This window comes from Crocodylus porosus, unplaced genomic scaffold (assembly GCF_001723895.1).
Source record: "Crocodylus porosus isolate Cpor-Errol unplaced genomic scaffold, CroPor_comp1, whole genome shotgun sequence".
In the NCBI taxonomy this organism is placed as follows: Eukaryota; Metazoa; Chordata; order Crocodylia; family Crocodylidae; genus Crocodylus; species Crocodylus porosus.
The window spans coordinates 16,134,691-16,159,625 of NW_017728951.1; the positions used below are offsets into that span (position 1 = coordinate 16,134,691).

Sequence of the window (24,935 nt, forward strand, 5' to 3'; positions counted from 1 at the left end):
GGGGTTAGGGTGGGTGGGGTGGAGGTGTGTGTGTAGGAGGGTATGTTTCAGGGAATGGTGGGGGCAGGGTGTGTGGGAGGCTGTGGGTGTATGTGTGTAGGGGTGGGTATGTCCTCAGAATCCCTGGAGTGTGCCAGTCCCTGGAGCTGCCTCTGGGGGCAGTGAATGGGGCCAGCCCCATCTGGCCCCATAGTGCACAGCTCCCTGCGCTCCCACCCTAGTCCCTGGCTGCAGGTAGCAGGAGCGCGCAGGGCCTACCCCACCAAGCCCCACCTGATGAAGGCAGTGGTGCAGATCACAGGGCTCAGCCGAGGCGGCAGGGAAAACAGTGGAGCTGGCCCTGCACATAGCAGGGCTGTGCTGCTGGTTCTATCATGCATGACTGCCCCCAGAGGTGTGCCGCTAGGGCACACTACATGCAAGCCTCGTGATGGAGCCAGTCAGACCCTGTGCCCAGGCTCCATGCTCCTGCTGCCCCACACTGGGTCCTCAGCCACTCCGGGGCACCGGCGTGGGCCCCATGCCCCACTTGCCACTGCCACCACTTCCCCTGTCGCTTCCCTACTCTCCTTCCCGCGTGCCCACCCACCACTGCTGCCGCCACTTCCCAGCCGCTGCGTCCACCAACTCTGGAAATAAGGGTTGACCTCTGCCCCCAAAATAATAAGATTCTTAAAATTAATACACACTGTATTATTGTTACTTATTTTGAGGGGTTTTGAGCTTCTGGGTTCCTATTTTTAAGCTTCTCTGGAATTAGGCCACATTCTTAACTCTTATTTTATCACAAGGCTTGAAATAATTGGCAGTATTTTCTTCCTTAAAGCTCCAGCTCCTGAAGTAAAGAAGAAAGCCCTCTTTGTAATCATGAGAGCCAGAAGCAAGAAATGTGATCCCAGTGCACCCTAGTATCACAAAACAGGGCAGAAAATAATAGTAACCTTAAAAATAATTAAGTCTCTTGATTTGTAAAACCAACCAAAATTTAGAGGCTTTACTCATAATGTTTGCATCCTCAGTCATGTCCATTCACCCTTTCATTGCCACTCTTCCAGTGTAGATGTCATTATGTCTCAAGTGACTATTTGGTGCTGTGGGGCCTTCCTGCAGCATGAAAAGATATTACTAAGAATCATACTGAGATGACCAAATCTTTTACCATTAGATAGTAATGACTTTCCATTCTTGACTCCATACCAACATAGCAAATGGGTGACAGATTCCACTTTCCCTGTTCAGTCTCTTGAGGAATCCATTTTTATCAAAAAGTCATTTTTTGATTTAAAATTAAAAGCTGCTTCCCAGTAATAGGAAATATACAGGATGCCAAGAAGGATTATTCTTTTTTGGAATATAAAGCAATAATTGCCCCCATTTAAGTGAGTTCAAAGACACAGAATGCACAACTTCTCTACTACAACCTTAACAAAACCTTTGCTATTAACCCTGGCTTTCACAGTCCTTGGAGGCAATATAATGAAGCTGCACCTAGCTTGCTCATGGAGTCATTTCCAATTTTCCAATGTGAGGAAGCAGGAGGAACTTGGGCTTTGGCTGGGTGGTGGGGGAGCACATTTTACCTGTCTTATAACAAATTTAACAGGATGGCACAGGTTGAATAACTGTAAATAACTTTTTATTTCAAACAATATTTCTTTGTGCATTCAATGCTAAGGATAATTAAAAGTCACTCCTGACATATCTGAATCCTGCAATCAAACATTTTAACATAAGTTAATAACCAAAATACATTATCTAAAGTAAAAGCTCCCTACTGAACATTCATTCTGCCTCTTAGGACTAACTGAGGCTGATCTCTGGGTTTAAACCTGATAAAAGAAAATCCAGACAGATGGCATTTGATTGGCAAAATAATAGCTATCGGATTTAATATTTATTTGTTCTTTTTAGTGCTCTGTTCAGCTCTCTATATCTAAGCTGTATTTCTGTATACAAATGTCAATAAACAAGACTTTTTTTTTTTTTTTTTTACTAAAAAGGGAATTGTGATCTCGTACGTGTTTTCTTGTAAAACACGGTTACACACAATTTATTACACAAAGCAAATGTGGAAAGAGAAACTACAGCGGGTTGTTGGTTTTATCTGCAACTGAGAGAAAGACTGAAGGCAAATCTATCAAGTGTTGTCTCATCTTTATCCAACAAACTTTGAGGTCTGGCAGTTTGGGGATCTAATGCTTTATGAAACTAGGATCATGTGCTGGTATTAAGCCCTTTCCAAAACCATTCATAAACACACCTAAACTGTTACTCTTCCCTGACACCTGGCTTTCCCTCTGAATCTTTCTACAAATTGCCAATTGCACAGACAACTGTACTGATACCGAGCTAAGTGCCAACGTACTGTTTTCTCTGTGATGGTAGAAATGCATTGTGAAACATCACAGAGGGTGAAGGCGAGCCAAGCGTTCTCTCAAACAGTTCTTAATGCTAAAGTTAGCTGGGAGTCAAGTCAATGCTAAGAAAAATCTACGCTTTTTTCCAGCTGTTGAAATACTTAAGCCATACCAGATTTTTAAGTGATGTCATAGTCTTGCAGTTATTACTAGCCTGCTATAGGATCTGCTGATGGCAGTTGCAGTTCTTATTCATCAAGGGGCCCAAATAATTGAAACAATCCATCTGCTCTATGTTCTCTCTCTCTCTGGTTCTACTGTGATTACTTGCTGCCTTGTGATATTTGCCAGTGATGTCATACCTAATCAAGCAATTGCTGGCCCTTTAGATCTCCCGAGAGCTGCCTTGTATTTCCAGGAGGGAGCCGAGGTAAGTAAAGTAATCCACCTGTTTCAAGCTTTTCTCTTAGCAATGACACCTGATGGGACCTGATACTTGGCAGCGACTGTCAGAACTGATCAAGCAATTGCCAGACTCCTGCATATTTCCTGAAAGCTACTGCTGTTCTTCCTCATCATGAATCCCTGATAATTGAAGTAATGGACTAGCTCCTGGGCCCCCGCTTCCACGTTAGCATTTTCAGGGATAAGACATTTGCCTGTTGTCATGTTTATTTAAAAGTTGCAGTGGGAATAAGCTTTAATTACTTTTTCTACACGATGTAGTAGGCCACAGAGGAAAAACCACAGTATTTGCATAGCTTGTGTTTCTAAACTTCCTGACGCTAAACTGCTTTCTATACTCATGCCATTCAGCTAAATTCACATTGCCATCGCAGCATAACTGTTAAAAAATCTGGAGAGAGAATGCCAGAGAAATATGATTACCAACATCAAGATGGCTTCAGACCTATTACCGAAAGGTTTGCAATTATAGCCCTCATATTCTATTTGAGCCAAGTAATTTAACCGCAGAAATATCCTGTTGTTCAAATACAACCCGATTAAGAATTGTTCTAATACTGGACAGGCCCCACTAATATTTCACAGTAAGACTTTGGAAAGTTGACTAACGCTTTGACCCATTTATTATGTGTTTGAGGAGACAGACTGTTGCTTGTTGATTGATATAAAGATTTTACAATAATCCAATTAAGTATACTGGCCATAAAAAGCTTTTATATTCTCATCTGCTGTTGTGGGAATAGGGGCATAGATCTTAGTTGCAGTCAGATTACATTGCTTGGTTTTATCTGAGATGAACAAATATACTGCGTTGACTCACTAGATTACATACTGCAGCTGAATTTAATGTCTCCACTTCAAGAATAGATGCTACGCCATGGACATAGTTCTGCTTAGCATCCAAGTAGGTCACAGACTAATCTTCAACTGATGGGCAGTGACTAAGAAATCTAGCAATAATCCTCAAATAGCACCCATATAGCATGTTGGATTCTTCATCACTATCTAGCTTTTCTACAGCTAGATGTTTCTCCATTCTTGCTATTCAATATTTTGCCCTGCACAGAGAATAGCATATGCTATTTGAAAGATCTCTTACTACCTCCATGCCTTTTACAGCTCAAACTTTTTCCTTTTCTATAATGTTCATTCCCGTGCTGTCGACTCCCAAACTTTACACATATGGTGTCATAGTGATTTAAGAGAAATGCTGATTTAAAAAAAAAGAAAGGCTGCAAAAAAAAAAAAAAAAAATTAAAAGTCTTACAATAGGTGCCCAGCGAGGAAGGCTAATCTAACTAACAATACGATTTTTTGTTATTAACCACTCCTTACACTGAAGTTTCTTTTTAGATGGAGGGCAAGCTGACTTAGAAAGTCAAGATAATCTGGTGAGCACGGAATGCATTTTACAAATAAAAAGGACCCTGAAAACAAACATGATTTCACTCGAGCATTGTCTTCCACCAGAATTACCTTGAAAAAGAGAACTGTCGATTTCTTTTTAAAAAAAGAGTGCTGTCATATTTGTAGAAAGAGATGGTGCAAAATATGTTGGCAAAAAAACCGACTGATTTATAAAACAGGACAACTATATGAGATTTACATTTCAGATAAAAGAAAAGCTTTTAATTTACACATACGCTTTTCTCATAAAACAATAACTTTCAAAAATATTTCGAAAATAAGTTACATGTGAAGGGTTTAGAGTTCTAACTTATTTTAAAAGTACAACTGCTGAGAGGCACGGTATACTTTGTTCTTTGTTGCTAGTTTCTGAATGGGGGTGTACAGGCGAGAAAGAGGACATTGGTTTATTATAGCTGCTTGGGAGTATCTACAACACTAGGAAAACGCTGTCTTTTAGGAGCAAGGATGGCTTTATTTACTGCATATAGGCAGATGAGTAAATGCACAGAAATCTAGAAAAGTGACTTTATTTAAAGATAATTTGCCCTAACACAAGCAAACAAAACACTGTAGTTTTTTCTCAGCTGTGGGATTTAATTATACTACATTAATTACATCAATATGTCAACAAAAGGTCAAAAAACAAAACTTCAAAAGAAGAACAGCAAAATAGTCCTGGAGCCTGACAGGGTTATGGTTAAACCATGTGAAAGAAGGGAAATGAATAATAGCTCACGTAGGGCTTTGGAAGAAAACCTATTTTCCATCAAAGCCAAGTGAAAATTGAAGGGCCAAACCCTGGCCTCCAACTTCAGAAAAAAGGGACAGAAGCCCTTGACCTAACATAAAAAGAATCCCCATTAAAAAAGCAGCACCGGCTCTACAGTCTGCCCCTCGGCCAAGCAGCACAGAGCCAGCCATGGGTGGGAAGACATACATCTGGGCTTTCATTCAGCCGTCCCTGGGTATCAGATTGGTTTCTAATAGACTTTCTAACCATTGTAAGTTTAGGCCTGAGCGATGTTCCAAGTTAGCTTTCTTCTTCCACACGTCTCTGTATGAAAGCCCTCATTTCTTTTCTATTTTATGTATCCATTCTCTTGAGCACCTGCTTGTAAATTCACACTCTTTTCCTGTTTTATCACTGAAAATAGCCAGTATATCCTTCTTTACAGAGCATGGTTCCTCCTTACGGTGACCTGGATGAGGGAACTCACCTGCTTCTTGCAAACTACACTGCTCTTCAGTTAAAACCTTTTGGGCTAAGGACTGAACATGATTTCTTCCGTACCACCATATTTGAGCTGTCATTTTTCCAAAGCAGACATCTTTAGCTATAGGCTTTGATAAAGGAGATTCTTTTTCACTATCTGATTCCCTGTTCCTAGTACTTCTCTACTTTTCACCTTGCTACATTTGTGTGGGGAAGGGATGGTACCGGGCTATGTGAGCTTCTATAGCCATTTCCAATATTCTAGTAAATAGAAGGCATTCATAATTCATGGACATGTTCTTGTGTTTCTGCCATCATTTCTGTAGCACTTAACCTATCCTGCACATCACGGATACCCTCCAATATTAGGAAAGAACTCTACAGTGTGTCACAAAAAAAAATGGTAAGAGAAATGTGTATCGCCAATGGTTTTCCAGTGGGGAGTTATGTCTAGTAACTAGTAATTGGGTAAGGACTCAGGTAGGCTGTAATCTGTTATGTTAGAGGCATGAAAGATGTACTGAACACAACCCTTATTGCTCTCCTTATTCTGGTTACATAGGGTGCATCTATACAAGACATTTACTGAAGAGTTGACTAATTAGCCCTGCAGTAAATGTTGAGCATTTACACCTTTCCCTTTTAGGCTGGAGTAAACTCATGAACTCTGCAGCAGGGTAGTACTTGTAAATACAAGTCCTATACTGCTACAGAGTTTTTTTTTTTTACTCTGCAGCACTGCACGCGTAGCTACCGTGCTAGCTGGCTGGGATACAAGGATACTTCAGTGTGGGGGCTGCCTTCTGGCTATAATCTATAATCTGGCTATGAGCTCCCTCATGCCCCAGCCAGCCCCTCTGTAGCGTGTAGAGCTGAAAGGAGGCAGCCCCGGGCTGGCAGGCTGACCCCCTGGACCTCTTGCCAGCCAAGGCTGCTCTGACCTGGTTCAACATGCTGTGGTCCCAGGGGCACATTCAAATAATGTGCCTGGGAGCAAAATCTCCAGCGCAATATGCACTGGAGTTTATTGCTTCACATTATATACCTGCGTGGATGCGCCCACAGCAAACTAAATTCTGTCTTTGTATGCATCCATTGCTTTTAAAGGCAGATATATATCGGAAGACAGAATTTGGCCATGGTTTATAAAGGGCAGAGCTGCACTGCAGAAGGGAATTTTATATAGGTGCATGCTAGCTTTCAGCAAACTTGCTTGGGTAGTGGAAGCAGTACCATGGAGATTTACCTGGTCTACCTGACCCTGCTTCTCGCTATGTTGCTTCCTGTAAACAGATAGTTCAACCATATTGTGACATGTAGACATAGTCTGACCTACTTTTCCATCCACACAGTTGGACCACCGTTCTAATCAGATTTTACCCTTTCTGGATGTCCCTCTAGTTTATCTGTAAGGAGAAACTTCTCCCTTCCTGCATACGATCCCATCTGTATAGATCTTCCCCTCCCCTCCTTGTGTACTCACTGCCTCAAGAGAGATGAACAGAAAACAGCATGGCCTCCTCCTTCGAGATTTTGTATAGCACGGTCCCTTGGTCCTTTGCCCCTCCCGCCCCCCTTACTGAACTCATGAGTAAAGAGAGGGGGGGGCAAGGGACAAGGTAACATGCATCATCTTCTCCAAACCATGAATGCCATGTGTCCCTGGAGGCTGGGCAGGCCTGGCGATCACCTGTAGATGTCAGTGGCAATGTCAGCAGCAGGGGCATGGAGGCTAGGAATTGGGAGCTCCTGCAGGTGATTGCAGTGGTGTTGTGCAGCAGCGGCGGTAGGGACCACCTGCAGACATCGCTGGCGGTGTCGATAGTGGGGAGGGGAGGAGATGGGGAGTGGCGACCATCTGCAGGTGCTGCCGGCAGCATCGGTGGTGTTTTTTGCAGTGGGTGCACTGCCAAGCTTACTGGGTGCACGTGCACCCACGTGCACTCCCTACATGTCGTCAATGCTCCAAACTAAAGACTCTGTTTGCTCAGCAGCAGATTCTCTTCACTTGCTCAAACAAGAGCTGTATTAACCTACGAGAAAAGCCCCACACCAATGTGCAGTCCCTTTAAAAGTATCTCCAGAGGCAACTACTGCCAACGGGTTTTCATCAGAGCTGTGCTAACAGGAAGTGAAGAGGATGTGGAGAGAGGACTGAAACAACATGCGCACAGAAATTTGAACATCAAACTCTTTCTAGGGACTGTTCCTTCTGCAGGGGAAAGGGCAAAACTCACATGTCTACAGAAATATTTGTTCCCCTTGCTCTTACCATTTAGCATGCTTTTGTCAAGGAATGGACAGGAAGATTTGGTTCAGTATTAAAATTATGGTGAAAAATGACTGCAGTGGACTTAAAAGAACTCCCCATTAATAAATTACAGTTATAAATAGAGCATGTCAAGTATTCAGAGAGGTTGGGTATGGCAGGGTACATATTTCAGCAAAGAACTATGCTACCAGAGCTGGTGGCTTAGAGGCAGGCAATGAGGTACATGAAAACTTTGTGCAGAAAAAGTCTTCAAACGAGCTTAGCTGGATAAGAAATTCAAATTACATGTGAAACACTGGATGAGCATTGATAAAATATCAAAAGAAAAAAAAAGTGTGCTTCATGATATCAAGCTAAAAGAGCAAATTCACAATGCCAAGATTTTAACTGATCAGGAAATAGGGAATGAGATGAACTTTAAAAATAGGTTAACCCCTTTCTCACCTCAGCATTCTTTTCAGAAATTATAGGCATTTGTTACTATCTCTCTCTCTCTAGCCACAAAATTCTTTTAATGGCTAAAGAAGCTCTCTTTTCATGTCTGTCTCGGCTGTTAAAGAGCAACGCTGGGTCCTCTTCACTTGTTCAGTACAGTAGCTAAGGCGACTTTTAGATATGGGTTATCTTACACTGCCACAGAATCATTAAGCTGTCTGAAATGTCCCATTTTTAAAGATTGTTCTTTTTATGAACAATTTTGGAAGAGTAGAGGAGAACCAAGGAGTGATCATAAGCATTTTAGATTGTACCATTATAGTAAAATTGAGTGTTCCAATCAAGTACCCTCGTATCCATTGCAACCAAGTTTTCTTTTATGTAACATACTGCTTGGAAGAATTGTGCAGCAAAACTAATTTATACCAATAGTTTTTTCCCTGCTTCCAGATATTAGTCGCGAGTTAGACCATACACTCTCCCTGGGGGTCTAGTTCATAGCTGGGTGCGGGCTACTGGTCCTTATGTCACGGTTGACAGGGATAAGCTCATGGTGTGTCCGTTTCTTCTTCAAAACAACGGGGGCGGTATTGGGCAAATCAGCTCAGGTGGTACGTATCAACATTTTATGCTGGAATAGCTCAATAGCAAACTACTACATTCTGGGCATATCTACACATTCATTAATGTTGCATAACTACGGCGCATTAGATTTAGTACCTGTAATTACTGGTACTAACTTAATCCGCCGTAATCAGCCCTATTGTGCATTAGTGCAGAAGAACTGGTTTTTGGTGATGTTAATGCACATTACACTGCATCTAGTGTGCATTACTGCATTAGCATGGGTTTTGCCCATTGTGCTAATGTGCAGTAAAATTAGTCTTCTCCATATTAAGTGTCTCATGTAGACATGGCCTCCCCATAGCAAGGGAAAATAGGGAGGGATTGGTGCCTCAGAGACAATTAATATAGTGCAAGTAACATGCTCCCCCTTACTCAGGGTTATGCTTAAATCCACAATCTAGTTCTCCAAAATTCTGTATGATGAAAAGATTGGGGTACTTTGATTACTCAGGGTCCTTGGTTATATCATGACATTATCGCTCTTACTGGATGGGGGAAAAGGGATGCTATTCCCTGCTAAATGCTGCATACAGGAAAAGCCAATCCTCTTTAAACCAATTAAGAAGTTGTTTCCTCCATATCCCTCTCTAAGCTTCATTAAGTCTCTTGGAAAGTTCAATCAGGATCAGATCCAAAAGGACTTGGGCAGAGTTAGGCAAATAAAAATAGAAAACCTGCAACCCCCTGCTTAAACACCCTAGCCGATGCAGCTGCTCACCTCTGAATTCCCCGAGTGCTGCCTGGTTGTATTTCTGCACATAAACAAAAGCGCTGCAGTCTTGACAGGTCTGAGCAGCTCTGTGCCCAGATCACACCTAAGCCTGATAGACACTCAAAAACAAGGTGCTCCTCTGCCCAAACTCCCCTGAGGAGCTCAAGCCAATACCCATTCTCTGAGCATGTCTTTCATACGCCAACAGAAACTAGCTGCCCTCTGCATGCAGTTGTGGCTGCCTCTTTCCTTTAAATTGTGGCAGCAACAGGAGGAAGAAGTTGTGGTACTCATTTACATGATAGCCTAGTTTTTAAAGAACTCACCCAAGAAGTGGAAAACCCAGATTCAATACCTCCTCCTGCCAGAGGAAATGCAAAACCACTTTTCCCTTCTGACAACAGTACCCTACTTACCAGGCTGTAGGTGATTCTGGGTGGAGGTATTTTCTATTTGCCTGTTGAGGCTTTGCCATGATGAGAAAAAGAAGTCAACACGGACTGATCCAGAAAAAAAGCATGAGCGTAACCTAATGGTTAGGACGTTCATTAGGGGAGAAAGGGCCCAGGTTCTGGTCCCCAACCCAGGATATTTCCTGGACTTTATACAAATACTGTTTATCAAAAACATATATTCCCTCTCGTGCTCTTTCTAGTCTACTGACTCGGGCAGAGGAGGGAACCGAACACCATATCACACTTTGTGAGTACAGGTTTCCTTTGCTTTATGCGGTACGTGTGTTCCTCGAAAACGGCGCGTAACTCAAATTCACATAAAGGGAGCCCACTTTACAATGTACCAAATAGGGATATGTTCCAATACTTCAACTGTACTGACGCCCAGACCCATTTCTACCACTGTTACAAGACAATGTTGGTACTCACCAACAGCAGACAGTAGGAGATAAGCTAGCGGGATGCTTAGAAGCCATAATGGGGATGGCAACTACAGAAACACGTCACAGACGCTGAGTGAGGAGTACAGATCCACACAGGAGACTATATTTTGGTGCTCGTCACCCCCACAATGCACCACACAGAGCAGGTGACTGCAGCTTCCACCACACCGATCGCATAAGAGGGAATTTACCTAGCATATAACAAATTTCTGGTATAAAAAAGATTGCATAAGAGCAACTTCGCACATACAGAACCTGCATAAAGCAAGGGAAACCTGTACTCTAACCATTAGGCTGTTACATAAACTGGATGCACAAACAGCATCTGCTTTTCCTTCAGGCAGGATCAAGGCACAACTTATCCTCAGAATTTGTTACTGAGTTGCTCTAGATGGCTGCAAGATGAGTGTGCTGACCTTAGGTAGGGCTCTACTTCGGGGAGTCAGCTGTTGTGGATCCCACTCTGAGGCACCAATCCTCTACGTGGCACAGGTACGACGGGTCTGGATTCTGTTGCAGGGTCCAAGTGGCAACAAGTTAGCATCTGACTTCCAGCCTTTTTTTTGTTTGTTTTAATCTAGCCCCTGGTTCTTATAAATTTGTTTGAGCAGTAAGAGATTATACCCCGAACTGGTCCTATTTTGCAGGTAATTTCTGCTTGGGATTTAGGACAATTGGAAAAAGCAAGTTTTTTATTGTGCTGCAGGGAAAAAAAAACAGAAAACTTTTGCTTATAATAAAACTTATACCTTAATGGCACCATGAAGCAAGATCAATTATAGACCTTACAAAATAATTTCTAACTTAAGATACTTTCTTTGAACTATACACTATGCTGTAAATAATTATTTTATTATATCATTTTAACTACATCATTTTATAGCAGCAGTACCGTGTTATCAGGACTATATTTTCAATTGACCTTTCATATGATCTTACTCCAATTGAGAACTGAAGAAGACAAAAGGCTTACATATAATATATGCGAGTGGATCAGTATCAAGGGACAATTACTTGGGAAAATAATTGGCAGACAAGGAGAACTTGGCCTTTATTGACAGGAGAAGGGGAACATTTGAAAATGAGCCAGGCTAAGCCGGGGAAGGGATTAAATCTGTCAGGTGAATTTGCTTCTGGGATTGTTTTGTCACTATTTTATTTTTAAGCATTAGAAGCCCTGAAGTGGTGCCGTGGCAAAGTTCCTGGCAGCCCTGATTCATGGAAGACATAGGAGATTCACTTTTTATTGCACATTTTATAATTAAAATTTACACATTAGGGGGAAAAAAAATCCAAAAATCACAGATGCTCAATGCCAATGACAACTCTAATAAAGAGCAGCAAGAAGTTACAGTGAATACAATGGCCAATTAGATTCCCCTTCCGATTTTGGGCTATGTAAGCAGCAGTTTCACCTCACAAGGCAGGTTAATAATATTCCCTGTGCACCCACCCAGGTACAGTCTGGCCACAATCTGGTGTTCTGCGTGTACCATTGAATCTTACATTTTTAGAAATTATCATAAAAACTGATTCCATCATTCAAAAATAAACAAATGAACAAAATAACCTCAACCAAATCTTTTGCATCCTTGTAAAGCTACAGTGTATCCCAAATTGAATCACCTCTTTCTATTAGCAGAACTCTAAAGGATCTTCTATTCTATTGAAATTGCTACTTGGCAAAGCAAAAATAATAATAATAAAAAAAAAAAATCAAAAAATCACAGATCCCAGAATGACTGGCAGCTCTGCTACACTAAATTAGAAATTAAAATATAAGAGAATTTCACAGCACAAAACAAAATGGTCCCTCATTTGTATTTCAAAACATTTGCCCATGTATTTGAATTAGTGAATATGTTTATGTTAGTACTGGATGATTACTTGGCATTTTTGTAGGTTCTCCTTTTTTACCAATATTTATTCAAGTAGAAATGGGAATGGTGATTCCACAAATATGTAGCAGGAATACTGGCTTTATACTGTCAAAGTAGGGCTCCATGCCAGGAACCACATGGATATTTATGGAGCAAGAGGGAGAGTTCATTTTATGGAATTGTTTTAAAACGGTACATTTATGTCAAGGCAAATCAAAATACATAAAGTAGGCTCAAAAAGCAATCCGATGCGTAAAAGCAGAGCCTTAAACAGAGGTGCAGTCATTTTGGCCCCAATGTGGTTCGACCCAGAAAGACTTATGGAAGTCCACCTGACTCTGGGGCTGGGACATCGCATCACCAGATACCCTTTGTTTTTAAGAAAGAAACGGTATTATAAAGGTGAAGAAACCTTTGCCCCTGTTTGTTACTACCCAATAAACAGATACATTTATGGTGTCTTTGAGGACTGTATTTTTAATAAATGATGAACAACTCAAGAGTTACTTGAGAGTTAACTAGAATCTTCATTGTTTTTCCATGTGTCTTTTGGGGTTTTCAAACGGGAACTTAAGATGATTTGAGCAAAGAGTGCTCAAATAATTTCATACAGTAGCAAATGTACCGGAGCATGGGATATGCTGTGTTTTGCAATTTAGCATATTTAATTTTCAATTTTGCTACTAATTCAGAAAGCTTTAACACTTATTTAATTAGCCTAAGCTCAGAAATCCAACCAATGAAAACTAAAGTGGTTAAAATATATTAATTGGAAACAATGTTAACAGTTAATTTTCTAAATGAGGGAGCAACACAAAAATATAGTTGAGTTATGGTATGATTAATTAATTGATTAACTGGTTCCTGTTGAGAAATTATATTCAATAAGGGCCTGTCAATACAAATTGCTATCAAGTGCCACTTTACAAAGTGCCTAGTATTTATAAAGGGTTTAGGTGCACATTTAAACTAATTGTCATGAAGACTGATGTTGAAACCCATTGGAAGAGAGAAAACTGATTGTTTATCATCCACTTTAATTTCACACAGTTAACTTAGTTATAATAACTCACTTTAGTACTGCATTTTTAAGAACTCAAGTGCTTTTGAAAAAAGAAATTTGCTCTAATATATCTGCAAATTTGCATTCTCCTGTAAGTAATTTAAAACAGACTATAACTCAATTGTCATTGATTGCTTGGAGAATATTTAACATTCAAAACCTCAAGTAGCACATTTTATTCAAAATATTCCACGTGGATGTAGAATTAGACTGTTCTATGTGCCGTCTGCTGTGCTCGGTGAGACACAGAAGGGCCTCATTGCATCTAGCTGACTCACCCAAAATCCTTGCTGGGGGCTCCCAGCTTTTGTGTGCCAGCAATTACCTCACTCTTAAAAAAAAGTTTACAGCATCACCTGTGTTGCTGGCCACTTCCAGCGCTTATGTTATTTCTCTTACTGTCTGGTATCGAAGTGAAGTGAAAAAGGTATGTGGTCCTTGTCTTCCCCCTTCCCACTTCTGAAAGCTTTCAGGCAGTTAACATTCATATGAGATACCAAGAACTGTACTACCCAAAAAATTATGCCCAATTTCTGGTAGGAAGCTGGGGAAGAACAGGGAAGTTCTTTTTATCCTAACAGTAGATGACTCTGTTAGGGATCTCCAGTGCAGACTTAGGCAACCTATGGTCTGTAGACCAGATGTGGACTGCACAGGGAATCAGTCTTATGTGGCTGTGCCATGCCACCCTACCACTCTGCAGTGCTCCCTTATGGTGTGCAGCCTCCTGGTCTGCACCATATGAGATTACCCTTGCTGAAGAGGGGTTGGGAATCTGGCAGCTGGCTGCTCAGAGTGGAAAGGAAGGCCAGGGACTTCTGGCCATCAGTGAGAGTCAGGTGGGAAGCTCTGGTCAGTGCCAGCAAAAGCCCGCTGAACTCTGATATAATGAATTACTAACTTTAACTTTTTAAAGTGGAATCATAGAAAGTTAGGGTTGGAAGGGACCTCAAGAAGTCATCTAGTCCAATTTCCTGCTGAGAGCAGGGTCATCCCCACCTAGATCATCCCAGCCAGGGCTTTATCAAGCCAGCCCTTAAAAACCTCCAAGGATGGAGATTCTACCACCTCTGTAGGTAATTTGTTCCAGTGCTTCACCACCCTCCTAGTGAGAAAGTTTTTGCTACTATCCAACCTAAACCCCACTTGCTGCAACTTGAGAACATTTTTCCTTGTTCTGCCACCACTGAGAACAGTCCAGCTCCGTCCTCTTTGGAAACCCATTTCAGGTAGTTAAAGGCTGCTATCAAATTCCCTCTTGGTCTTCTCTTCTCCAGACTAAATAAGCCCAGTTCCCTTCATCTCTCCTCATAAGCCATGTGCCCCAGTCCCCAAACCATTTTTGTTGCTCTCTGCTGGACTCCCTCTAACTTGTCCACATCCCTTCTATAGTGAAAGGCCCAAAACTGAACATGGGACTCCACATGTGGCCTCACCTGTGCCAAAAAGAAGGGAAGAATTACTTCCCTTGATCTGCTTGCAACACCCCTATTAATGCAGCCCAGTGTGCCGTTAGTCTTCTTGGCAACAAGGGCACACTGTTGACTCGTGTTCAACTTATCGTTCAATGAAACCCCCAGGTCCTTTTCTGTAGAGCTGCTGCTTAGTCAGTCAGTTCCCAGCAGTTCATGGGATTCTTCTGTTCTAAATGCAGGACCTTCCACTTGACCTTGTTGAAACTCATGAGATTTTTTTTTTGGCCCAATCCTCCAATTTGTCTCGGTCACTCTGAATCCTAGCCCTACACTCCAGTGTATCTAGTACTCCCCCCAGCTTGGTGTCATTTGCAAAATTGCTGAGGGTGCAATCCATCCCATCTTCCAGATCATTAATGAAGATATTGAACACCAGTCCCAGGACTGACCCCTGCGGCACTCCACTTGATACCGGCTGCCAGCTAGACATCGAGCCATTGATTACTACCCATTGAACCCAACAAACCAGTCAAATTTCTATCCACCTTACAGTTTATTCATGCAATCCATACTTCCTCAGTTCGTTTGCAAGAATGCTGTTGGAGATGATACCAAAAGCCTTGCTAAAGTCAAGGTATAGTATGTCCACTGTTTTCCCTGCATCCACAGGGTCAGTAGGGCCATCATAGAAGGCAATCAGGTTGGTCATGCATGACTTGCACTTGGTGAATCCATGCTGAATCCATAAAAGTGTTATATATAATTACATACGAGTTTAAAAGTATGTCTGTGCTTTAAGGGTTGATCCAAAACCTACTGACATTAAGATGAACATCCTTCATTGACATGAGTTTTGGATCATGCCTTAAAGTAAAGAGGGTTCTCGGTAACATGAATAAAACACCACTTATTTGCAACAGACGCTTAGAAATTATGGGCATTTATACACATAGCTTTTCATCCCATTATGCACTGGAGATCTGCCGCTTCAGAGCAGACTCGAATAATCGCACTGCGCCATGTGCAGTTGTATAAACAGCGAAATGTGCGCCAGCGTGCAGAAAATGGTGGCGGTGCACTTTTGAGCTAAAGCACCTTCTATGTGTTTTAATTCAAAAGCACGCTGCCACGATTTTCTCAGCACTGATGCCCGTTTTGCTGCTTATACAACTTAAAGTGACACAGCGGCGGCAGCTTTTCAAATTGCCCGGCGTCGTGGTGCTTACACATGTAAAAATTACCTAAGTGCTTAGTTTTTGTGTTTTCCTGTAATATCGTGCAAAATCAAGTCAATAACGCCTTACTAAAATGGATTTAGTTTTATGTTATTATGCTTGCCTTATTTTGTATGAAAAGTGTTGAGAATCTGCTTATACGTGAACAAAAAAGGCTTGCGCCAAAGAAGTACTCAGCGGTTGCAAATCAGATTCAAGTCAAGAGGAAGTGAAGATACCCTGTCCAGTTGCACACTGGTGCTATGCTAGTCATCAGATTCACAATGAGTAACTGGCAAAATGTACTTGGGCTCAATCATACAAATATTTCTGAGCAGACAACTTACTACTACCAACAGTTTAATTGACTCAGTGGTAATAGGCACGATGGTGCGTACAGATCAGGTCCTGTTTCCGTACAGAATTATTCTGTGAATGTATTCTTCTAATGCCTCAACTGGCACGGCAGAGAAGCGCTGCTTATCAACTAAAAGCTTTTGCTATCAATTTTCAACTTTCTTTTGATAATATACATTGATTTAACAAGAAAAAAAGAAGCTCAACAGGAAATTCTTTGAAATGCCACCTCAAAATAGGTTAAATCCTCACTTTCTTGGTTTGGTTTTTTTAGCATGAAAGGCTGTCAGTGCTTTCTCATGACTTTCCTCCTCATGGGAGCTCCCGTGGATCATTTCTCTTAGCAAAAAAGCATCCATTGACTGATCCTATCCTAAAGCTAACAAACTGAGCTTTCCATAGGGAAACAACTGCAAACTGAGTACAGCTATTGACCAACTTAGTTAAAAATATAACAGCAGGTCATTAGCACTACACTGGCATTACTTGTTAAATTGTTAGTGTAATTAATGCTCTGTATATTTTAACTGCAAGCTAAAATAAGTTTAAGAGTCTCTTAACTAAGTAAAAATATAGAAATTATGTTCTTATGCAAATTTCATCTTTTTCCTGCCTCTCTTCCCAGTTAATTGGTTATTTCTAGAACTCCTTTTCTTTCTTTTCTTTTTTTTGAAGTGTGAACTGAATAACCAAGTTGCTAACATAAAAAATTGTTTTGTTTTGTACTTTAAATGCTGTTTTTGATCTTTCTGATTCTTATTACACTACTGAGCCAGGCTAAATGCAAAGTACAGATTTTCATGCACAAGCTAATGCTTTTCCTTAGAGTGCATTACCATAGTTACTAGAATATAAGACAACTCTGAATATAGGACCACCACTCAAGAATTAGATTTTATATATATAACATTTATATTAACATTAAATCTTGGAGGGCTGTCTTGAAGCCCTCTCTCCCTACTGCTACAGCAGGAAAAGCAGTGGCTGGGCCCCTTGCCCTTTGCCCTCCCCACTTCTCCCTGCATCCTTCTTTCTCCACTCTACCACCTCCACCCCCAGGTCCCCCAGCTTCTGCTATTCCCCCCAGTCTCTGCCTCTTTCTCCCAAACCTCCCCCATTCTCTGTTCCTTCCCCCTGCTCCTCCCTAATCTCTGCCTCTTCCCTCCCAATTCCTCAGTCTCTGCCTCTTCCCCCCACTCCACCTGTCAGGTGTTGTTGAGCTACTCCATCACAGAGTACAGCACATGGAAACTCAGCCCTTGCCTGGCCTTGCAGCAGTGTTGGTGCTGCTGATTGGCCAGGCAGGGGAAGGAGTCTCGATGTGCTCCATGCCCCAGAGAGCACATAGCCTGGGCTGGAGCTGAGCTGCACCTGACAGTAATGGGGAGGGAAGGGGTGGATGGGGTGGGAGAAGGGCAGAAGTTGCAGAGGGCAAATGGAGAGGGTACAGGAGGCTGCTGTGGGTCTGGCTCTGGCCTTGACCCAGGCTCGGAGTCAGCCACAGCCACAGCACCGCCTGCTTCCCGCTCTGTTTCATGTATGATTGCAAGATAAGGGGTTTTTGCCCCACCAGGCTGACTGGGGGAGAGGGAGAACCTCATCTTATACTCCAGTAACTATCGTACTTAGGTTATAAACAGTACAAAAGATCAGTTAATTGAAAAGTATCCCAAAATGATGCTACTTCAGAACCAAAAATGGTGGCCCAACAAAGAAAGGGCTAATTAGACTTTATGTAAAGTCCTGAGTGCTGAGGGAAAACACCTAAGGACCAGCTGTATCTTGGAAAAGGAACTACTGAGACTTTAATGTTTGGTAGCTCAAAAAAAAAAAATCTATATTTGGTTACTGTTCCTAGCTTCAATGGAAAGCAAGTCTCATTCAAGAGTTAATAGTATTTGTGATTCAACCACAAATAGTATTTGTGATTCAACAGGGGGCTGGATCTGATGATTTTCCGAGGTCCCTTCCAGCCTATATTCTATGACTCTATGAAAACCAAAAGGTTTTTTCTGATACCTTGGACAACTTTTGAGATATGTTGGAATCAAAGTTTGGGTTTTTTGTGGCAATGTAAGAGGAAGTCAAAGCTCATTAATGCAAATAGAGTCAGCATTTTAGTTAACAAAGTCTGTGAACAGGATGTTTTAATTATAAGACTGCTTTCTTATAGAAAAGTGGGATAAAACATCATTTAATAGCTCGAAGTCACAAAAAGATTAGAAAAGATGCATATGCATAAAAAAGTTATGGAAACATAAGAGGCAAGCAGACTGAGGCAAGAAAACTCTGTCTTAGGCAAAAAGCCTAAGAGTTCAAATTCTTGTAAGAAATCACAGTTGTGACAAGCCTTAACTTCGTCTAACTAGGGTGGAAATGCATTCCTTAAAGTGATATCACACCTGAACAATTTCTGACAGACAAGTCTTTTCCGTGTCATCAAGTTCCTAGTGTTCTGCTCCTGCCCTACCTCAGATTGCAAGGTATCACCATACAGCGACCATCATAGATTACTTCCCATCAGACAGCACACTGTAATATTGGGATACTTTAAATCCATAAAAAACATTTGACTCAATTGTATTTTTAATGTAAAATTCACAAACAGTGCTGGGAGCAGGGAGCAGAAACCAGGAAAGTGCCCTGGTCTCTAAATAGCAATATTGCACACCCTCTCCCTGGGTGCATCTACGTGTGCATTAATGAGCTTTTCCTAATGCACTTTACATTTATCATAGATTTCATAGACATTAGGGCTGGAAGGGACCTCGGAAGATCTTCAAGTCCAGCCCCCTGCCCGAAGGGCAGGAAGTCAGCAGGGGTCATAGGATCCCAGCAAGATAGACATCCAAATGTCTCTTGAAGGCGTTCAAGGTAGGTGCTTGAACTACCTCTGGCAGCAGTCCATTCCAAACCTTGGGGGCTCGGACAGTGAAGAAGTTCTTCTTTATGTCCGGCCTGAAATGGTCACGGAGGAGTTTGTGATCGTTCGACCTCATCTTCCCTTGGGGCGCTCTGGTGAACAGACGTTCCCCCAGATACTGGTGGTCACCCCGATAAACTTATAGGTGGCCATCAGATCACCCCTGAGCCTGCGCTTTTCCATGCTGAAGAGTCCCATAGCTCTCAGCCTCTCATCGTAAGGTCTGTTTTCTTGACCTCTTATCATGTGTGTGGCTCTCTTCTGGACTCTCTCAAGTTTCCCCACATCCCTCTTTTTAGTAGTGCCAACACAAAGTACTAAATAAATGCACATTAGGCTGCCCTAATGTGCAGTAACAAAAGTACATGCTTTTAAAGTGATGCTTAATGTGTAGTAGCCTATTTTATTGCACATTAGCGTACTTTCACTTTTTTTTGCATGACACTTTCATGTGCAGTAAAATAGGCTACTGTGCATTAAAGCACACATGTAGATGTGCCCTCTCTGACCTAATGAATCCTGAATTCTCTTCAACATAGCTTCAATAGGAATGGGAATGTGTCTTAATGTCTAGATGGCAGCCAGGATCAAGTAGAGTGCCCCAGAGGTCAGTCCCAGGATCAATTTTGTTCAATATCTTCATCAGTGACTTGGAAGATGGGATGGAGTACACCCTCAGCAAGCTTGGGGATGACATCAAGCTGGGGAGAGTAGTACATATGATGGAGGGTAGGGCTAGGATTTAGAGACACCAAGACAAAACTGAAGGACTGGACAAAAAAAAATCTCATTGGGTGTATTCAGATGAATGAATGAATTCAGACCTGTCTGCAGTGCTGCAAACTACACATGCTGCACATGCAGGAGTTTGTCATGCTGCTAATTTGTAGCATGGTGGGTTTTTAAGTTGCACCAAAAAAGCAGCCTGACTGCCAGCCAGGCTCCACAAGCCTGGACCTTTGCCACTAGAGCCCCAGGAAGTCCCTAGAGCCCCAAGTAAGGCTGCTGGAGCCAGCCCAGATGCTGGCCCCAGCCTCCCCTACCCCACCTGGGCAACTTGTCATGCACCAGAGTGCATGTGCATGGGCGTCCCAGCAACAACTATGTGCCACTGCTGTTTCTCCCTGGTAGATGTATGTGCACAGTCATCTGGATGTGCCCATGAACCTCAATAAGGACAAGTGCAAAGCTCTGCACTTAGGATGGGACAATCCCATGCACCAGCACAGGCTGGGGGCGGACTGGCTAAGCAGCATCTCTGCAGAAAAAGGAACTGGGGATTACAGTGGATAATAAACTATACATAAGCCAACAGTGTGCCCTTTTTGTGAAGAAGGCTAATAGGAAACTGGGGACTAACTCCTGAATTAGTAGGAGTGTTGCTAGCAGACTGAGGGAAGTGAATCTTCCCCTCTATTCAGTACTGGTGAGGCCACAGCTGGGGTGCCTACACTTTATGCAGCTTCTCAGGGAGGTGCTCGAACTCATGGCACTTTATACAAGAGACCAGAAGTTAGAGCACCACTGAACCCAAGAGGTGTTTGCCTGTTGGGTTGAGGGGCCCCTCGAGCCTGCCTACATCGTTCCCAGCCAGCAGGCAAGGGCACTCCAGCAGCCTCCCAGGAGGATGCCCAACCACCTCTCTCCACAGTCCTGCCCTGCAACCCCTGCCCCAGCTCCAGTTACGGCAAAATTGAGCCAGCAGCTGTGTGCTGTCCCCTGTCAAGAGGCTCAGGCAGGGGTGGGGGAAGGGATCACTCCCACATCAAAGTCCCCCAGCTACCTCAGCTGGAGTACTGGGGGGAGCTGGTCTGGGTCCACCAAGTTGGGGTGGGGTGCTCCTTTCCCCCATCTCCCACCCAAGTCCCTTGACAGCAGCAACACACAGCTGCTAGCTTTGCTTTGCTGCAGCTGAAGCTGGGGAAGGGAGGCGGAACGCAGTTCCCTCATCTCACAGCCCCAGGCTGACTCCCCAAAGACCCCAGCAGGCGTACCTTTCCCCACCCCATTCCCCAGCCCCTCCCTCCTTTGCTGCACACAGATGAGATTTTCTCGTCTTTGTGACAGCCCCAAGGGTGGGGTGAGGTGGGCTGGTGCTCACTGCCCCACCAAGGATTATGGGGTGTGGATAGAATTGTCTACACTTAACCCTTGTAGGGAAGCTGAACAGAAGTTCCCTAAGATACTCTGCTCTAGAATGCCTTCAGCTAATAGCTGATTGAACAAGGGTTAATTTTTTTCTTGATCAGCCATTTTAAAAGTGCTCTACAGCTATGAATGTGTATTATGTCATGGCTTTAGAGTGCTTTCAGGGGGGTTATCACATGAAAAATGTAACTTGTGTAAGTGCCCCTAGGGTACTGTTTTGGGCCCTCCACTACAGAAAAGATATGGAGAAATTGGAGAAATTCAAGCGGAGGGCAAAGAAAGGTGGTAGGACTGGGGAACATGATTTATGAGGAGAGGTTGAGGGAACTGGGCTTATTTATCTGGAGAAGAGAAGACTGAGGGGGGATTTAATAACAGCCTTCAACAACCTCTGAAGTTATAGCAAGAGAGGTTTAGGTTTGATATTAGGAAAAGCCTTCACACTAGGACGGTGGTGAAGCATTGGAACAGGCTACCCAGAAAGGTTACAAAATCTCCATCCATGGAGGTTTTCAAGACCTGGCTAGACAAAGCCTTGGCTGGGATGATCTGGTTGGGGACAGTCCTGCTGTGAGTAGGGAGGTGGACTAAATGACTTCCTGATGTCCCTTCCAAACCTAATTTTTCTATGGTTCTGTTGCTGTGCTGTATGAAAGCAGTTGGAGTGGATGATTTTAAGCTTCTTTGGACCACTGTTTGCCTACAAATATAATGGACTTGACCAGAGGGCCTAGGAGGCCCTTTACAGTCCTAAATTCCTAGTGTATAGAATTCATTCTTTAAAAAAACAGAAAGTTACAAGTTGCCATAAGGATGTTAATATTTCAGAAAACCTTGTTCTGTATTCTATCTAAACTGCTCTTAGCTATAGAACAGGTTAGGTGGTCCTTGTAGATAACATTGCAAGTCAACTTTGTGATGCTAGAGTCTGAAGTGTTGTCAGCATTTTTAGATAAAAGTATTTTGGCCTGCATCACTGGAACAGCAAAAATTCAATAATATCATTTGAAAGCAAAGACATATCAGGAATAGGGTCGGCTGTGTATACTTGTCTGAAATAGGCAAATATCAATAGTACACTTCATATACACTGTTTGTGTAATGGACTACGTATGCATAACAAAGAAAGCAGATTTTGTTCCTTTAATTCTTCTTTTTAACTGGCCTGCCTTTTTATTATGTAACTTTCCTATTTCTACTCCTAGCCAATTTAGTCACATACCACATTAACTTCCCCAGGGGTTTTGCTGCAAGCAATACTAAAGATGCACATATCTTTTCTATACATAGAATCTACCTATTTTAACAGCATTGTAGTAATTTCTTTCATGAATGATAAATTCTGTATTTTTCTTTGTACAAGGTAGATTTAATTCTAAAAGAGATTCTATAGACCATCATTATGCAAATACAAATTAGGAGAGATCAATTTTTTTTCCACAGCTACTCTATTATTCCTTGTTGGGATCACTAATAAAGTTCTATCATCAATGCAAGTTGAAACAGCTCAGGAGGGGAAAATATTGATTCTCCCACCCGTTCTCTAAAAGTCTGAAATTGTGTTTAATGGTGAACAAGAGCAGATATTATACAAAAGTTGCTGTTAGTACAACAGGCTAAAAAAGGACATCTTTATTTTTATGATGCTGCTCAATATAGGCAAATATGCACTGAAAATGAAGTTAAGATGAAGCTGCCAGCCCTGAGCCAAACTGGTATATAGTAGGTCGTAAAAGAAGTTCAAATAGCCATCATAACGAAACAATGTTAAGAAAAATACAGAAAAATGCAGTCATAGTTATGGCACCACGCACAGCAGAAACACCAAAGTCAGATTATTTTAAGTAGCATATTTATTCAAATCTAAGATAATCCTGAATTTAAAATGACCCCCAATAATTAGAATCTACATGGGAAATTTATTAATTCGTTATAATTTTCAGGCATAGAATCTATAATTATCTGAGGTCTATCTTGAACTTGTGCCCCTCCCACCGTTACAGCAGGGAAAAAATAGTGGCTGGGGTGGAATGGGGTCTGTAGATTTCAGCCAGAATTGATGCATTTTATCTTTTTTCAAACTGCCGCAAGTTTCAGTACAGATAATCCATAAACACATTTTGAGCAGCACTCCCATACCTACTTATACTCAGTAAAAAATATACATATTAGTCCAAAGCCAATTTGATTTATTATATTCTTCACTGGGCTGAGCCCTCCCAGCCAAAAGCATTTCAAGCCACAGTGACCCTGACAGACAAGCACTGCTCAGTATACCTGTGTACTTCAGATATGCCCACGCAGGATTCACGTGCTAATTAACTCTGCACGCATGATTGGAACTGGTTATTTGTTCTTGCCGCATGTCCTAGGATCCTCCAAAAAGTTATGCAGCGGAGGTGCAGGACTTCCTGGTCCAACTCACTCAGGGGGTGCATCCAGATGAATGTGCACATGTGTTTCTCCAGGGACAAACAGCAGCAGCATAGTTGTGCCACTACTAGTTGTCTCCGGGGAATGCCCCTGCACGTGCAGTCTGGCATGCGGCAAATTACCCCAGGTGGAGTAGAGAAGGCTGGGTACAGCACCTGGCCTGGCCCCAGCAGCCATACCTGGGGCCTTCAGGATGTCCTGGGGCTGCAGCAGTGGCGATCTGAGTGCACAGAGCCTGGATGGCAGCTGGAGTGTGGCTCTGGTTGGCCAGGTTCCAGTTTGGAGTATGCCGCAGCCACATACGCTGCCCTGGTTGGGTTTTTTTGCTGCATCTTTTTTAAATAGCAAGAGTTCCTGGTAGCTAATTTTGCCTTTGCGCTGCAAATACGTAGCATGGAGAACCCTTTCACATAGGCTGCATGTGTTTTGTGGCACCTCAAAAGCCTTTGTCAAGACAGGGACAACAGAGCCTTTCATCTACGCAGACATTTAATGATGTCTGCCAGACATTTAAGGCTGGTAAAGAAACAGTAGCCATTGAAAATGGGAAAGAAAGGCACTGCTTTGTTGTGGAAGTCAAAATATATTCAATGTAGTGGCTCACCAAGACTTGAAAAAGAGCTGATGCTTAAGGTAACTGAGCACAATTGGCACTATATCTTATTTAGATTGGCTGCACTAACTTATCTTTGTGGTGGAGTCACAATTTTGGTGCCAGAGAGGGTGTTGGAGTTTGTTCTGACCTCTCAGAGTGTCAGTCTGGTATTGTAGTACCTCCAGGTCCTGTGCTTGTTCCCTCCTGGGGAAGCAACTGCCTGTTTTTTGTTTGTTTTTTTAAAGACCACCCAAAAAAAGAAAAGAAAAGAGAGGCTCCCACCAGTGTGTTTGCCCATTATATGCTTTACAGGTATGGTCAGTATGGGCTCCATTCAACCAACTTCAGAGCTGGTAGGGGTGTGCAAAGTGGGCCTTATTCAATTCGGATTCAGCCTGAACCAGGGACAGTGATTTGATTAGTTGATTTGGATCACTGTCCCCGATTCGATTTGGCCGAATCGAAATCTGAAGATACGATGCTGATTTGGAGAATCAGCAATTTGGACACAGACACAG

The 24,935-nt window shown here is 42.4% G+C and overlaps 1 protein-coding gene and 1 long non-coding RNA gene across 3 annotated transcripts in view; both read right to left on the reverse strand.

The window, feature by feature from the left end:
- The window catches only part of LOC109324031, a 2,747-nt gene extending 333 nt beyond the window's left edge, over nucleotides 1-2,414 (reverse strand). Inside the window, exons 1-2 of the long non-coding RNA XR_002104833.1 lie at nucleotides 2,402-2,414; nucleotides 1,969-1,972 (exon numbers count right to left, since the gene is read on the reverse strand). This is a non-coding gene — a long non-coding RNA (uncharacterized LOC109324031). The remainder of the gene's footprint in view (nucleotides 1-1,968; nucleotides 1,973-2,401) is intronic.
- Nucleotides 1-24,935, reverse strand: part of ATRNL1 (attractin like 1) — a 969,676-nt gene that overhangs the window by 171,361 nt on the left and 773,380 nt on the right. The window lies entirely within an intron of this gene.